We start from the raw sequence: 16,757 nt of genomic DNA on the forward strand, positions 1-16,757 counted from the left end.
TGCCTCTGCCTCCCCACATACATTTTTTAATGAAACATCCATACATGTAAATTCCCTTTTAAGTATATAAAATTTCACATGGGCATGGTGACACATGCCTGTAATCCTAACACTATGGAGGTAGAAACAGGAACTCAAAGTCATCTTGAACTACATCCATATTCAAGACCAGCCTGGACCACAGGAGACTCTCAATAAAAACAAAACAACACACTCATATATTGAGAGCTATTGATTACTCAGCATGAGCTGGTAACCTTACTACATATTATTCCTTCTCCAAAGGTAATTGTGTTTGAAGTCTAGAGACTGTATTTCTCATGAACTCTGTATTTCCCATATACTTTAAATCACATTTATTTTTTTATTTATTCTGGTGGTTTGAATAAAAATGGTCCCCATAGGGAATGGTACTACTGGGAGGGATGGCCTTCTTGGAAGAACTGTGTCCCTGGGGGGTGGCATTTGAGGTTTCAGAAGCTCAAGCCAGACCTAATGGCTCACTGTCTCTTCCTGTTGTCAGGGGATCCGTATGTAGAACTCTAAGCTACCTGTCTAGCATCATGTTTGCCTGCATGTCACCATGCTTTCTGCCATGAAACCTGTACAATAAGCTAGCCACAATTAAATGTTTTCCTTTATAAGAGTTGCCATGGGCGCCTGGCATTGGTGGCACAATCCTTTAATTCCAGCACTCGGGAGGCAGAGGCAGAGGCAGGCAGATCTCTGTGAGTTCGAGACCAGCCTGGTCTACAGAGTTCCAGGACAGGCTCCAAAACCATACAAAGAAACCCTGTCTCAGAAAAAAAAAAAGAGTTTCCATAGTCATGGTGTCTCATCACAGCAATAAAACACCAACTAACACACTTATTTATTTATTATTTATCTATTTTTGACACAGGGTCTTACTGTGTAGCCCTGACTGGCCCAGAACTCACAGAGATCCACTTGCCTCTGTCTCCCAAGTACTGAGATGAAAAGTATACACCACCATGCCTGGCCTTTTAAGTCACTTCTAGATTATTTATAATATCCAGTACAATGAAAATAATTGTTACACTGTATTGTCTAGAGAAGAGAAGGGGAAAGGCTGTATTTGTCAGTACATGTAACTTTTTTGTTGTTTTTATCAAGACAGGGTTTCTCTGTGGCTTTGGAGGCTGTCCTGGAAGTAGCTCTTGTAGACTAGGCTGTTCTTGAACTCACAGAGATCTGCCTGCCTCTGCCTCCCTAGTGCTGGGATTAAAGGCATGCACCACCACCACTCGAGTACATGTAACTTTTAACCAAGTATTTTCTAGGGTTGGTAGAATCTGCCCATGCAAAGCCCACAGATATGAACAATGATTATAAATTACCATTTATGTCATTTAGTATACATGTATATGCATTTAGGTATAAAATTGTTGATATGTTAAACTAGACATTTCTATCAAAATATTTGATAGAAATAATTTCTAGTAGTAATTGTAGTAATTTCTATACTGTTCAGCTCCACATCCTCATAGATCTTTGGCATTGTCATTTAAAATCTTTTAGAACACTCAGGCATGGTGGTACTTGCTTGTGATCTTAGCACTCAGAAGGCCCCAGCAAGAGATCACCTTGAGTTCAAGACCAGCTTGTGCTGTATAGTGAGTTCTGGGTCAGCTTGGCTTAGAGTAAGACACTCTTTTTTTTTATTTTATTTTTTGGCTTTTGAGACAGGGTTTCTCTGTGGCTTTGGCTAGAGAAGCTAGAGGCTTCAGATCCTGGGAGCTGCAGTTAAAGGTGGTTGTGAGCTGCCCAGCAATGTGCTAGGAACTAAGTTCCCTGCAAATGCTGCAAGGAAGGCTCTTAACAGCTGAACCTTCTCCCCAGTTCTCCATACCACTTTCCTTTAAAGTGGACGCTGTCTTCTCACCCAGAGAAGGGATTGTCAGGACTGTTTAGTAAGAACATGGAGCTGTACTGAGAAATACAGTCTGCCAAAGAGGAGAGCCTAACACTCCTGAGTTAAGCAGAAATAGTCTACTAAGTAAGTTTTGCTCTAAGCCTGGTTCCATCATATTAAAGAAACTAATCTATTCTAATTTTGGCAATTTCTCTAAAAATAAATGTAGATTTTTTTTTCAAATACCCTTAAAAAAATCTGTGAAGTGACAGAAAAATAAGGTAAAAATGAGTGGAGTTATGTTGCTCCCTTTAAGGAGCCATTTGTTAGACAGTCAGTCAGTCAACATATTAGAGTAGTTACTGCTTGTCCTGCCAGCACTTGCAAAGCATTAGGATTAAACAGTGGGTTAAACAAAACATTCCCTAACCTCAAAACACAAACAAACAAACAAAACCTCAAAGCAAAAACATGAAATGTACTAAAGTCTGACTTTTACTCTGGTAAACACAGGAAATTGTTACAATCCGCTTTGCACTCATGACCCTAAATAACTGAGGAACCTACTTCAGCTGTTCTCAGGCTCCTGGTACTCAAGTTCCCTGTCTGGGATCATGTTTGAAAGGCACAGGCGCTGCAAACATAATTTCAGACAGCAGAGGGCAGTTATAACTTTAAAATGCTTCCAAACAACAACATAGCAACAAAAAAGACAAATTCGGTCCAGAAAAGGCTCTGGGCGGATATGTGGAGAAGAAACAAAATTTGGCAGGGGTCCAAGTCCAGCAACCAATCTGCTGTCCCACTGGAGGCCTGGGATTTTGCTAGTTTACCGTGAAGCTCCTGTCCCTGATGGAAGATAACACAATGGAACCGGATGCCCACCACGACAATCTAGGTCACAGAGTTTCCCAAACCCCAAACCGGCACCCACCCCCACGATGTTAGCTGTGCAGGAACCTATGGGGGCGGTACTAGAGCGTCCACAGGCATGCCACCTGTCAAGTTTGCACTGAAGAGTCGGTCGGGAGCATTTGTTGAGCAATGGCTCTTTAAGCAACAGCTATGGCTGGAGAGAGACAGACTTTCTCTAGCTACCGAGAGAAGGCTGGCTGGCAGCACTCCTGGGTGGCCCCAGCCAGGATGCCCTTTCCCTCCACTGGAGGGAATGAATGCTGCTATGTGGCCAGATTTCAGGTTGTTTAAACAGCCTACAGAGCTTGCCTTTCGTGTCCGGCTGGCTCATGAGTGCTTCCAGAAGCCCAGCCTTTTTTGTCTGTTTTGCTTATATGTTTGGTAGGTTTTTGTTTCTAAAGTGTTTTTGTCAAAGCCTGGAAATCTCAAAACATGGGGCTTGAGCACATTTGTGAAAACACAAGCAAGAGAGTCGGAGCCTGGAAGTTCGGTTTTGTAACCGTAATGTACTTGGGAGGCTGAGGCAGGAGGATCTGGAGCTCAAGGTCTAGCTGGACTGTACAGTGAGTTCAAGGCCAGCCTGGTTAGTTTAATGATGACCTGTTTCAAAATAGAAAGTAAACAAACAAACAAACAAACAAACAAAAAAACCCAAAAACCTCCATGGCTCAGGGAAATCGCAGATGGGATGGCAGAAGAAAGGGTGGAGGGGGTGGAGAGCTGAGGAACACTGTTCCAGGCACAGTATGGCAGTTACACTCCTGAACCCTCAGCAACTCTGACCACCTGCACATCACCTGCAAAAGACTGGACCTTCCAGGATTCTGATGGGCATTGGGCTCATGGGAAGCCTCCCTTCTCTGTAGATTGCTAGAAAGACAGTGATTGCTGGGGCAGGGAGAGTGGTTTCCTTCAATGGTGTAGACACTAATAAGTTGCCCACACCCCTGTGAGTAAACCTAATTAAACTAGTTAGAAAAAGAAAAAAGGCATGAGTGTAGAAAAAGTGGTAGCCCGAAGAGAAGGGATGTCAGTGGGAGAGGTCAAGAGAGGGCAGCAAAGGCAAATATAATTAAAATATGTTATATACTCTTATGAAAATGTCAAACAAAACCCATCAGGTATTATGTAAATTGTACGCTAATAAAAAAATTTAAAAATAGGGCAGGAGAGATGGCTCATTGGTTAGGGGCACCGACTGCTCTTCCAAAAGGACTTGGGTTCAATTCTTAGCACACACATGGCAGCTCACAACTGTCTGTAACTGAAGTTCTAGGGGACCCAACACCCTCACACAGACACACATGCAGGTAAAACACTGGTACACATAAAATAAAATAAAATAAAATAAAATAAAATAAAATTAAGAATTTTTTTAAAAATAAAAGGTTGGGGATATAGCTAAGTGGTAGAGCACTTACCTACCTCATGTAAGGTTCAATCTATGTACCACAAAAACGAAGAAAGAGAGAAGAGACAAGATGATCTCTGTGAGTTCAAGACTAGCCTGAACTATATAGCAAAATTTGGCAGGGGTCCAAGTCCAGCAACCAATCTGCTGTCCCACTGGAGGCCTGGGATTTTGCTAGTTTACCGTGAAGCTCCTGTCCCTGATGGAAGATAACACAATGGAACCGGATTCTAGGTCAGTCAGAGCAGCACAGTGAGACCGTATCTCAAATAATAATGATGATGATGATACTAATAATAATGAAAATATAAAACAGAAAGTTGCCTCCTTCTTGCAGCCTCCTCTTGTTCCCATCCCATCTTCATGAAGAGTCTACTGGAGTGAGAAGGGAAGAGGGGTCACAGGGAGGAAGTAGCAGGCTGACACAGGCTGACATGGCAGTGCTGTATCCCTCCTGGAACCGTGAGAACACAGCTCCTTGGCCTGCATCCGACCTACGGTAAGAACTCACTGCACATCAGTTACTACATGTTCACACCTCCTCACCAGAATTTCCAAAGCTCCCAAAGCTCTCAAAACCCAAAGAGTTTCATAACTCTGACCTGGATTTATTCGTTGTGAGGACTTTACACGAAGCTCAGTGGTGGAGGAAGGGCTTGACTAGCATGAAAGGCCTGAGTTCCACCTTTGGAACAGGCTCAAACAGTCTGGCCAGCGGACACCTGTGATAACGGGTGCTGACCCAGGCCTCACTGGAACACTGTGAGTTTATAGTACAGCTACCTACTTCCTGAAGGTAGTAACATCCTGAATCCGAAACATCCTGAATTTTGAAACAGAGCTGGCCTTGAGAACACGTTCCTATTGTGAAATAGGGCTCTCTGATTTATCTCAGCCATTCTCCATCCATGTGACAAAAGGTGTGATGGATAGAGCCTGAGGTGGCCCTCAGGTTCAGGACCCATGCCTCTAGTGACCCCTTTCTTTTGAGTGTGGGTGGGACCTTGTGAGGTTCAGTTTAGAAATCAACTGGACTGGATTAAGTGGGTAATTAAAGAACTGTGACTGTGAGGTCATTTCTAGAGAAGATGTGGAAAAGGCAGTATTCATGTTCTCTCTCTCTCTCTCTCTCTCTCTCTCTCTCTCTCTCTCTTTCTCTCTCTCTCTCTTAACCGAGATGCTTATCACCTCCTGTTATAGGCCATCAGAACTCTAGGATCTCTGGCCTTTAAGCCATGGGTTCTTGGGCCTTTACCTTTCAAGGGTGTATGGTAGTACGGGCACCCTTGGGTCTGTCTTGGAACTTCTCAGTCCACATAGTCAGATGAACATGAACCTAGTCTCCTAATAAGCCCTTATTTATCTATTTTTGTTGTTTTTGTTTTTGTTTTTTTTTGTTTGTTTTTTTGTAAGACAGGATTCCCCATGTAGTCCAGGTTGGCCTTGTTCTCCTGGTCCAAACTACTGGGATTAGAAGCATGTGTATTAATTACTACGCATTTATTTGCTGCTATAACCAAATACTGAGAAGCGAGCACTGACAAGAGTACTGGAAGAAAGGCTTATGCTGGCACAAGGTCTGAGGGTACAGTCCACCGGGCAGGGAAGGCCTGGGATGGAGGACCGCTGTTGGCTGTGTTAGCTGTGGCAGCTGGACTGTGGGGCTGCTGCTCACATATGGACAGCTCAAGATGCTGAAAAGCAAGCATGAGTGCTCCACGAGCTTCCTCCTTCCATTGTTTTTATTCAGTCTGGGATCCCCATTCATGGGAAGGTGCAGCCTGCCCACTCTCAGGTCACTCCTCTCTGAAAATGCCCTCGGAGACACAGCCAAGGGGAACCTCACTATCCCAATCAAGTTGGCAATAAAAACAAGCTGCCACCATCCTGGCTTTAGATCTGTCTGTCTCATATTTGTTCTGGCCCTATAAACAACCCTACTGATATAGAACTTGCCACTAACCAAGAGAATATGGCAAAGAGAAGAGATTTTAACCCCTAGTAGCATTCACTCACTCGGAGTTGTCATGGGACTGGAAGTGTAGAACAATGTAATGTGCCCACCTAGTATGTGGGACCCTGGCTTAAATGAATGAATAGCTTGCAGTTTTGTTAGAAGACCCATGGGAGATAGCCAAGGATGTGGGCAGCCTTCACCTGTGGTCGCATCTGACCATCAGCAAAGGAACAAGAGCTCTGCTAACAGCTCAAGGACTCTTGGGAGGTCTTTCCTCAGCTGAGTCCTCATGAGACCTAGGCTGCTGCCCCGACCCTACACCTTTTTTTTTTTTTCTGTTTTTTTTTTTGAGACAGGGTTTCTCTGTAGCTTTGGAGGCTGTCCTGGAACTAGCTCTATAGACCAGGCTGGCCTTGAACTCACAGAGATCCACCTGCCTCTGCCTCCCAAGTGCTGGGATTAAAAGCATGCACCACCACCGCCTAGCTTCGACCCTACACCTTGATCTCAGCTTCTGAGAGCTAAACCAGTGCCAACTGGCAGTGGCACGGCTCTCCCACTCTAGAAACTCAGCTAAGGGACTTCTGGCTTGATCTGTTAGATGCGGCAATTGCTCTACAGCCTAGGAGCTAGGACCCGGCGATGGCTCTGCACCTCTCCAGGTGCTGGTTGCTCACCTATGAATTAAAGGGATGGCTGGTCTAGGTCATGGTTGTGAGTCTTTCAGGCTTCAGTTTTTAGAGTGACTGTATACTACCCAGTGGCTAATAACGCTACAACAGTGGTTCTCAACCTGTGGGTCACGACTCCCACAAGTGTTCCATATCATATATCCAGATATTCACATTATGATTCATAACAGTAGTAAAGTTATAGTTATGAAGTAGCTACAAAAATAATTTTGTGTGGTCGGGGGTCATCACAACATGAGGAACTGTATTAAAGGGTTAAGAAAGTTGAGAACAACTGCTCGTGTGTGTGTGTGTGTGTGTGTGTGTGTGTGTGTGTGGTCGTGTAGCCCTTCCCTGAGAGGGCAGAGGGGGCTGTTCTGGCCCAAGAGCTGTGATGTTGAAGTGGCTAATGTACAAGCAGAGGAAGTGCAGACAGCTGAGGACTCATCTTGGGTCTCTCTTGCCGCATCTGCTAGGCTGGCCACTGACTGCAGCTGGCATGGCTTCTGTTGCAGAGGAAGTCAGTTTCAAAGAGCAGGAAAAAGAAACACTCTCTTTCCCCTGCTTGGAAGGCAAGTTCCTCCGTGCTAGACACTGGCCCGCTATATTTAGGAGAGGGAAAAGGTTACAGCTCTAGAGCCTCCTCTCAAGACTTTGGAAGCTCTTGCTGCTTGTCCTCTAGAACTGGCCTGGGCCCTCTGGAGCACAGCAGGGCTGGAGTCGGGTTTCCGGTTGGCTCTTGACAAGCTTCAGAAGCTTAAGGCTGTGCTGCACTCCCCCACCCAGCTGATCTACCTTATCTCCCTCCATCACACCTTTCTGGCTCTCAGTCCCACCATCCCAGACACCCCCAATTCATCCCAGGAGTAGTGAGTGCATCATGAACCCTCTGCCTCCCCTCCCCCAACACTCCCTTGCACACAGAGCTAAACTCTCTGCCTAGCTAAAGGGATTGTCCCTTATTAAATTCCTTGGGGGATGATCTCATTAAGCCTCGCTATGGGCCACTTCTATTTCAGGGACAGTAAATTTGCTGCAATCTATGGGCAGCTAGTTAATTGAAACCTGAGGAAGGGGCTGGGGGGAGGGAGAGGTGGTAGAGAAAGCCTGAGCACACTGGGCCTGGGTGGCCAAGCCAGGAGCTGGCCCAGGGTGCAGGAGAGCTGGAGTACATGTGAGGGCAGCTGATAAGGGGGAAGACCTGAGCCACAAAGGGGGAGGAAACAAACCCAGAGCCAGCACAGCCTGAGGCAGTAAGCTGGCCTTGGAGCTGCCTGCCAGGCTTTGTGTGCACACAGCCAGCCAGCATCCAGACTGGCCCCAAGTGATAAGGACCTAGGCCAAGATGCAGCCACTGCAATGGAAAAGAAGGAGAAACCAGAGAACTTGGAAACTAATTTGATATGGGGATGAAGGAGAGGAAGGAGCCCAAGATGACCTTTAAAGATCCCTGGAGAATGGGGACAGGTGCCAGGACACAAGCCTGGCAGGGGCCTCTGGCTAATGCCAAGTTCATTTGCTCTATTGTTTCAAGAGTCTCTCTTCACTCATATCTTTAAAAAGCATTTCTTATCTTCCAGTTCTTCAGCTATTCATTTATTCGTGCTTACATTTAGCTCATCATCCTCTCTGGCTTGGTGCTTAAGCTGAGCCCAGACAGGACAAGCACAAACAGAAGTACACCTTGGGGCGACACTTGGAACCCCTGCAGATTTGTGCTAGTTTTAAGGATAGTTGCTGCAGAGCAAAGTATACAAACACTAGGACTGCTTCAGGTAGCAGACCTTAATGTCAGATGAGCTGGGGACTGGGTAGTGCTTGGAACTTCAGCCTCTAACCTAACTGCCACTCTTTGTTGGTCTCTTATCTCTACACCTGGACCTCATTATCTGTGAAAGGAGACTGTGGGCCTTGGTGATTTCCTGTCTTGTTGTGTGTGTGTGTGTGTGTGTGTGTGTGTTCACACACGCACAAACTTGAGTTCTTATGGCTGGGAATGTAATTGGGTGGTGGAGTGTGGGCCTAACAAAGGTGAGGACTTGGGTTTGATCCCCAGCACTGCCAGGAAAAAGGAAGTACATAGTTGGGTTTCTACCCATGTGCATAGCAGTTCTTGATTCAGGAAAGGACCACATTGGCTTGTGCCAAGAGCCTTCATTGCAATTCCTCGTTATTTCCATACGGCTAGGGTGCTGTGAGAGCCTCTCTCCATGAGTGTCTCTGGACTGCCCCTTCCCCCCCTCAAGATTTATTTCTAATTGCCAGGTGTGGTTGTGCTTGACTTTAATCCCAGAACTCAGGAGGCTGTGGCAGGCAGATCTCTGTGAGTTTGATGGTATGGAGGGTGACCTGGTCTATAGAGTTAGTTCCAAGACAGCTGGAGCTACAGTGATACCCTGTTTTAAAAACAAAACAAAACAAAAAGACAAGAACAAGAAAAAAGAAAGAGGAAGGATTTATTTTTATTTTTATCTCCATGTATGGATATGGATTTCCATGGAGACCAGGAGAGGGAGTAGAACCCCTGGAGCTGGAATTACAGATAGCTGTGAGCTGTGATGTGGATGCTGGGAACCAAATTCAGGCCCTCTGGAAGAGCAGTATGAATGCTAATGCAGATCCATCTCTCAGCCCATCTGGCTGGCCTCTCTTAGCACTTGCTTGATACAAGAGTTGCTAGGAAGATGCAGATGACTTGACTGGTCTTCTCTGCAGAGCTTGCCTGTCTACAACCCTTTAGCCAGTTTTCATGTGAGGTGACTGTCCTAAAGCAGAGGCTAGGCTGCTCTGGAGGGGCTTCCTGTTGTCACATGTATACTTGGCACTTAGTAGGGCACTCGGCTCTGGAGCAGGTGTCTGTGAAGTGCTGCTTCAGTGGATGAGTTACAGGTTGGCATTTGGCCTTTCCATCCCTTCCACCTAGTCTTCTTCTTCTTCACCTCTCCCATCGGCAGTAGATTGCCAGGCTGGTGACTGCTAGTGTCAGGGACTTGGGAGGAAGAAACCAAGGTTAGCAGCTCTTCCGGTCTTTTAAGAAAAATCTAAACTTATTTCCATGTGTGTTGTTGAGTGGGAAGTGCATTTTGAGAGAACCAATCCTCAGAACCTCAGCTGGGAGAAAGGTGCTGCTGTGCCCACCCTTGGACAGCCATCCACTACAGAGGTGACCTGGGAGGACCTTGGGGATTCTACATGATATGAGGCCAGTGTATTGATGGGTTTGGGAAAGTGAGGGATGTGCATAGATTGAGCTTTATTGCTTATCTTTTTGGACTATCGGATTCTGGGAGTGCCTAGCAGGGAGGGAAGAGAAAAAGGCCTTGGTAATAATGACATGAGCTCTTCTGGCAGGTGGGGGTCTTGGAGTAGAAATTAGATTAGTGTGGATGGGGGTATAAACTAGGCATTAGAGTTGACTCTTGCTAGCATGTGTGAGAGTCTGGGTTCTTTTCTCAGCTTTGGAGGTAGACAATAGACAAATAGAAGATAGATAGATAGATAGATAGATAGATAGATAGATAGATAGATCAATAGATTGATCAATCAGTAGGTAGGTAGATAAATAGGAAGATAGTGAAGTAGGTAGATTAGATAGGTGATGTATCTTTGTGATGTTTCTTTTTAAAAAAATTTTAAAATTATGTATACAGTATTCTACCTGCATATATTCCTGCAGGCCAGAAGAGGGCACCAGACCTTGATGGATGGTTGTAAGCCACCATGTGGCTGCTGGGAACTGAACTAAGGACCTCTGGAAGAGCAGCCAGTATTCTTGGCCTCTGAGCCATTTCTCCAGCCGTTTTTTGTTTGTTTGTTTGGTATGTTTGTTTTGTTTTGTTTTCGAGACAGGGTTTCTCTGTATTGCTTTGGAGTCTGTCTTGGAATTTGCTCTGTAGACCACGGTGGCCTCGAACTCACAGAGATCCATCTGCCTCTGCCTCCTCAGTGCTGGGATTAAAGGCGTGCACCACCATGGCCTGGCTTGTGACTTTTCTTATATGGGTGAATTGGAAGACTAGATTGTCATCCACTGTAAAGGAATTCTGAATCATCCCTAGTTTTCCCCCCACACCATCATTACCACCACACACACTGTGGAGATGTTGCCAGGTCTTGAACTGACCCAGAATCTACTCCATACTCCCTTATCTGCTTGGGGAGTGTTTTGTCATTCCTGAGACTGAATGGTGGCTATCTCACAGTGGGAAGTTGGGCACAAAGGGACTCTCGTCAATGGACACCAAAGGCCCAGCCAACTAATGAATCCTTCCATTGTTCCAGCACTGAGGACCAGAGTGGAGAGGATGGCACAGATAAAGTTCAACAACTGCAGAGGAAAGGCCCATCCAGAAACAAGCCCAGAAGGGCCTGTGTAGAATAGCAGGATCCTGCCAGATCCGAAGATGATGCAGCCATCTAGCACCAGGCCTACCTCCAGGGGACGAAGGGCATACGAAGAATACCAGTTCAACTTGTGAGACAGTATTGTCACCTTTTCCCCAGGAGGACTCTTGGAAACCACAGGCACCTCTGTCCTCTCTGTAGCACACTTGTCTTTGCTGCCCCCTTCTCCCATTATGAAGACACCAGGGCTTCCTATGGATCACTTGGAAGACTCTCATTGCTTCCCGCTTTGGCTGCCTGGGAGACCCCTGTCTCTACCTAGACACAGCCAGAGAGTCTACAGTAGAGAAGGCCAGCAGGGCTCAAAGAGAAGAAGGAAAAGCAGAGTGGGGACAGGAGACAAAAGGAGAAGAAACAGAGCTTGGCATACCGAGGAAGCAGACCTGAGGTAGTGGTTTGCCAATGGGCTGGGGCGAAACCAGAGACCTGGTATTTATGCCACTAGCCTGGCAGGCACCGGCAGGGAGGTTGGCCTTGACGATGACTAAGTATCCCCACCCCCAGTGGCCAGGGGCCATCTCTTGCAGGCCTTTCAGGGAGACAAACTGCCTCTCTGCCTTTGCTTGCTCTTCTAACTATCACCCAAAAGTTTCTGGCTGTGAGCACACCTCTGCCAAGGAGCAGGCTGAAGGAACAGGGCTGCATAAGAGGATGGGGAACCTGCTGGCATAGAGGCTAGCTTCCTGAAGGCCCATGGTATGACCCTGACGTTTGGGTTGACCCTCCAACCTTCATTTTGGCATAGAGTTGAGGAGGTGTGTTCTAAAGTTTCTGGAGAGAAGTAGAAGGTTTTCACGTGAAATTTCACAAGGCCTGCAACATTCCACGTTGGGATTCTTCTTTATGTTGATTTGTTTAAGTCATGCAAGTGCTCTGACACCGGCCCAGAAGCACATTGAGATTCTTGCTGCACTATGATTCCAGCCTTGCTGGTTGTGGCACAGGCTTTGTTATCTACGGCAGCAATCTTTCTTTCTCTGAGCGATCACAACACCAATATCAACAAGACAGATCCAGTTCCTTTTTATTATTTTGATTGTAAATTCCAGAATGTCCTGGTATTTCCCAGGTCTGGAAGACAATTGGCATTGAGGCATAGATTGGGTTCTATAAGAAAGCAGAGAGAGGGGCAGAAGGTGGGGGAGACTAATTGACAAATTAGGAACTATATTTTGCCTTTATTTCCATTTCCCTTCTTTTAAGAAGTTAGACTTGGGGATGGAGAGATGGCTCAGCAGTTAAGAACACTCATTCTTGCAGAGGACCCAAGTTCAACTCCCAGCACCCACATGATGACTCACTTATGATGATCTGACACTTTCTTCTGACCTCCACAGGCACCATATATATAGGCAGGCAGGCAACATTCATACACATTAAATAAATCTAAAAAAAACCAAAAAAACAAAACAAAACAAAAACCCTAGTCTTTCTATATGGACTAGGTTTCACTGGCTCAACTGACAAGAAAGAGGGTAATGGAACTGGGTCTCTGGGCACTTCACCCCAGCCAACAAATGTCAGTCATCTTGCCAAGAGAGGAAAAAAGAGCTCTTCCCAGCTTCCCTTGGCCACCTCCTGGTTCTGCCTCATGACATCCTTCTGCATCATTCCATTAGGGCTCTGGTTTCATGTGAACCTGTTGTTCTGTGGTGGGGGGGAGGGTAGGGGAAGGATCCTGTTGAGATGGGAATGTCATTGTACTGAAGCACTGCGCCTGTGTAACTGGGGACACTGATTTGTTTGTTCTCCCTGAGCCAGGGACTGTTCTAGGGTCTTCCTATGCACTCCCCATTTCATCCTCACCCTCAAGAGCATCAAGAGGTCATCCTTGGACCAGTAGGGTCTCCACAGTCAGTGAGATCACACAATTGCATGTAAGTCACCCTGCTGGAGTGAGGCAGAGCCAGGTCCAAATGCAGACTTGCTACTATTTGGATTCCTTTGACTGCTTCTGGATAGCCTTCTCTATGAGGATGGAACATGATTCTGTGGGAGGATACTCCCAGGCAGGGCAAGTAAGTTAACTCTGGAAGTTGTCACCTGTCTGCGGTTACATGGCTATCACAGTGCGGAGGCTCAGCATTTCCCCAGAGTCCATTGCCTTATATCTTTGGCAGGGATTAAAAATACCTCCAAGCCCATGGGGCTGCTATGAGGTGTAGATGAATAAATCCACTTAAATAGCACAGTATCTGGTGCATAGTAAGTATTTAATAAAAGCCATTCTTATCTCATTCTCTCACTTTACTTAGGACTGGAAAGATCTTGTGCCAATGCCAGTTAGCAAAAATGAATGAGCTGTATGGGATATATATATATATATATATATATATATATATATATATATATCAAATGGGATCAGTTGCACTTGCATGTTTATTACAGCCCTATTTACAAGATATGAATGTGATATTCAGAGTAAAATATTACCCAGCCATGAAATAAAACTCTACCATTTCTTATAACTTGGAGGTTTGGAGGTTTTGGATATTAAATGGAATATGTCAGGGACTGAAGGACAAATGCAGAAATGCTGCATGCTTTCATTTAAATGTTGTCACGTTAACTTTCCTGGGGGAAATGTGGGGAACATGTGAAAAAAATAGGACACCTGTGACAGATCAATGTAATGACTGCACTCTAGTCCAACTTAGTGAACCAGTGAGTTTACTGGTTCATTTATAATAAGAACACAAGTGAGAGGTTACTGACAGGAGCTTGGTGATTCAAAAACAGCTTCATCACTCAAAGGGCCTAGTGAGTGGGGGCCTCAGGAAGCTGTACCATGGAGTCCTGCCTTCAGTTAACCCTTCTAATTCATATACACATATATACATTCACATCATGTATGCATGTATATATATAGGTGTGTGTGTATATATATATCCTGGAAACTCCCAAGATCATGTGATAATTTGGGGGCAGGGCAGGGCAGGGGGGAGTTATGATTAGAATTCCAGGCTAAGGTCCTAAGGCACCCCCCTGTTTTTACTAGAATGTATTAACAGTCCCCTTACTGTTACCACAGACCTAGTTGTCACTGTGTTGTTCTGTGCCATGGCCACGACTAGAGGGCCAAAGTTATTTTTCCTCCAAGATGGCCATCGGATGGTTGTGTTTTAGCTGGTGGAAAAACTGACACTATGATGTATGCAGAGGTTAAAAAGATGATGGTACAGGAGCACAGAGTAGGACAGTTGTTCCCAGAGCCTGGGGGAGATACGAGGGAGGATCACTTGTAGAGAGATGTTTGAGAACATGTGCAGGGGTGCAGCTGGACAGGAGGAACAGCTTACAGTTTTCCAGCAGCAGGGAAGGATAACCATGTATGGCAACAATTCATGAATAAAATAGAGAGGATTTTAAATGTCCTCAATCCAAAAAAATAAGTGTCTGAGGTGATGGATATGCACATCATACCCCACAAATAGTACAGTTGTTATATGTGAATAAAACATACTTTAAAAGTCTTGAGAAGCGTTGGTGGTGCATGCCTTTAGTCCCAGCACTCGGGAGGCAGAAGCAGGCAGATCTCTGTGAGCTCGAGACCAGCCTGGTCTACAGAGCGAGTTCCAGGTCAGCCTCCAAAGCCCCAAAGCCATAGAGAAACCCTGTCTGGAACACGCCCCCCCCCTCCCCCGCCCCCCCCCCCGGCGCGCCAAAAAAAAGTCTTGAGAAAGGGCTGGCAAGAAGACTCAGTGGGTAACTGCTTGCCTTGGAAGCTTGACTGAGTTTGTCCCTCAGAGCCCATAGTGAAAGGAGAGAACAGATTCCCAAGGTTGTTTCCTGTGCTCACCTGCCCCCCCCCCCCCATGATAAAAACAAACCCTGAGTGAATCAGAGAGCAGAGCTCCCTAGTCTAAGGAGGGAACTGATGTTGATGGAGACTTGGGCCCCGTGTTGTAGATTTTTCCAAATCTCCTTTTGAGGAATCTCACCCAAGATTTCAGGATTTTTTTTCCTTACACAGAGGCAATTTATTAACAGAAATGGACTGTGAACCCTCTTCCTGCAGATTCTGTCAGAGAATGGGTGACATTCTATAGGAAACAGAAGCTCCGAAGGCTGAGTGGGCTCCAGGTTCAGGGGTCTTGGTCTGGAGTTTGAGATGCAGGGCAATGATAACTAGCCAGGGGAGGGCTCATCGCAGGCAGCCTTCACCTTCATCCCACCAGCCGCTGGGCGGATGGTTTCTTTGCTAGAAAGACCAGAGACACGGAAAAGTTACTACCACCTAAGGATGTGGAGACATAGCAGACACCAAATCCATTTTCCCTCCTCCATTCGCTTGTCAAAGGTGGATTTGTTTTCCCATCTTTCCCTTCTCTTTTCGAGTTGTCTCCAGACACTGTTACCAGACATCAGAGCAGACCTTCACCAGTTTGGAAAACGGCTAGACCCTGTCTCAAAATTGTAAAAAAGTCTGGAGACGTAGCTCAGGGGTGGAGCAGTTGCTTCGCATCTGCAGGGATTAGTTCAATTCCCGGTTTAAAAAAAAAAAAAAAGGTACAGATCACAATCTCTTCTCAAACCTTTTATATCCTTCCTCTCCCCCAAAACCTGCACTCTTTTAGGGGTCAGACCTGGAGTTGAAAGGCTGTCCTCAGCTTCGGTCTCTGGAGCTCTGTACTTGCCAAGTGGCGATCCATCCCATTTTCTCCAGGTCCCGAGTCCCGCACGTGCCCGGCGCCCATTTTAAGGACGGGTCTGCCAAACTCACAGCGGTGTGTATGTGTGTGTGTGTGTCACCCTTCCTAGGTCGCACCAAACCAAGGAGTGACTCTGCAGAGGCGGAATTTTGGGCGTCTGAAGCGTGTGGCGGGGGAGCGGGGTCCCCTGGAGGACGGTGTCACCAGCAGGTGGCGCGCTAGCCGCAAGCCCCGCGCTGTTCCCGAGCCGAAACTTGAACGAGACGTTAGTGCGGGTGTTGGAGACGAGCGGTTCCCGGAGCCGAGCTGTTGGCTCCCGCGGGAAAGTGGCAAGAGAAAGGAGCGGACGCCCTGCCGGGGCGACTCAACGACTTGGACATCGTGAGCTTCCTTCGGAAAGGCTTCGCGAGTGGGTGAGTACCGGGCAGCGCTCAGGAAGCCGATTCCGCTCCTTGTCAGGCGTTGGTCTTGGTTTGCACCGCGTGGCGTTCTGGCTCTCGAGGACCGACGTTTCTGGATGGAGGCTGAGGGGACAGAAGCAGGGTACGCACGAAAGCCCGGGAAAGCGGGCGCGCTCACCGGAGGACGTGCACGCGTCTCCGCCGCCAGGTGGCGCTGCGCGACCTGCTCCCGGCCGGCCGCCAGCCACTCGGGGTTCCCGCCGCGGCGGCGGCCGCTCTAGCCGGCTGGCGCTGCTCTGTGGTTCCGGGCGGAAGTGAGGCGCACAGCGGAACGGCCTCTGGTGACATTTTCTTGGGGCGGCGCGGACGACTGAAGGGAATTGGTGTTGGAGGCTGCGGAGGCGGCGAGCTTTACTCTGTACCCCCCCCCGACTCCCGGGCGGGGGCTCCAGCCGCGCTCCTCGGCTCGCGGC

At 47.0% G+C, this 16,757-nt stretch overlaps 1 protein-coding gene and 1 long non-coding RNA gene across 3 annotated transcripts in view; one reads left to right on the plus strand and one right to left on the minus strand.

The window, feature by feature from the left end:
- Positions 1 to 15,184: 15,184 nt before the first annotated feature.
- Positions 15,185 to 16,004, minus strand: LOC113839198. The gene is made up of 2 exons (XR_004768316.1): positions 15,818 to 16,004; positions 15,185 to 15,432 (listed from the first exon to the last, which is right to left on the minus strand). It is a non-coding gene; the product is annotated as an uncharacterized LOC113839198 (long non-coding RNA).
- Positions 16,005 to 16,164: 160 nt separating this feature from the next.
- Positions 16,165 to 16,757, plus strand: part of CUNH18orf25 (chromosome unknown C18orf25 homolog) — a 76,378-nt gene continuing 75,785 nt past the window's right edge. For both annotated transcript variants that reach the window (XM_027397948.2, XM_027397949.2), the window contains exon 1: positions 16,165 to 16,296. The gene's annotated coding sequence lies outside the window, so the exon portion shown is untranslated. The remainder of the gene's footprint in view (positions 16,297 to 16,757) is intronic.

This window comes from Cricetulus griseus, chromosome 2 (assembly GCF_003668045.3).
Source record: "Cricetulus griseus strain 17A/GY chromosome 2, alternate assembly CriGri-PICRH-1.0, whole genome shotgun sequence".
NCBI lineage: Eukaryota > Metazoa > Chordata > Mammalia > Rodentia > Cricetidae > Cricetulus > Cricetulus griseus.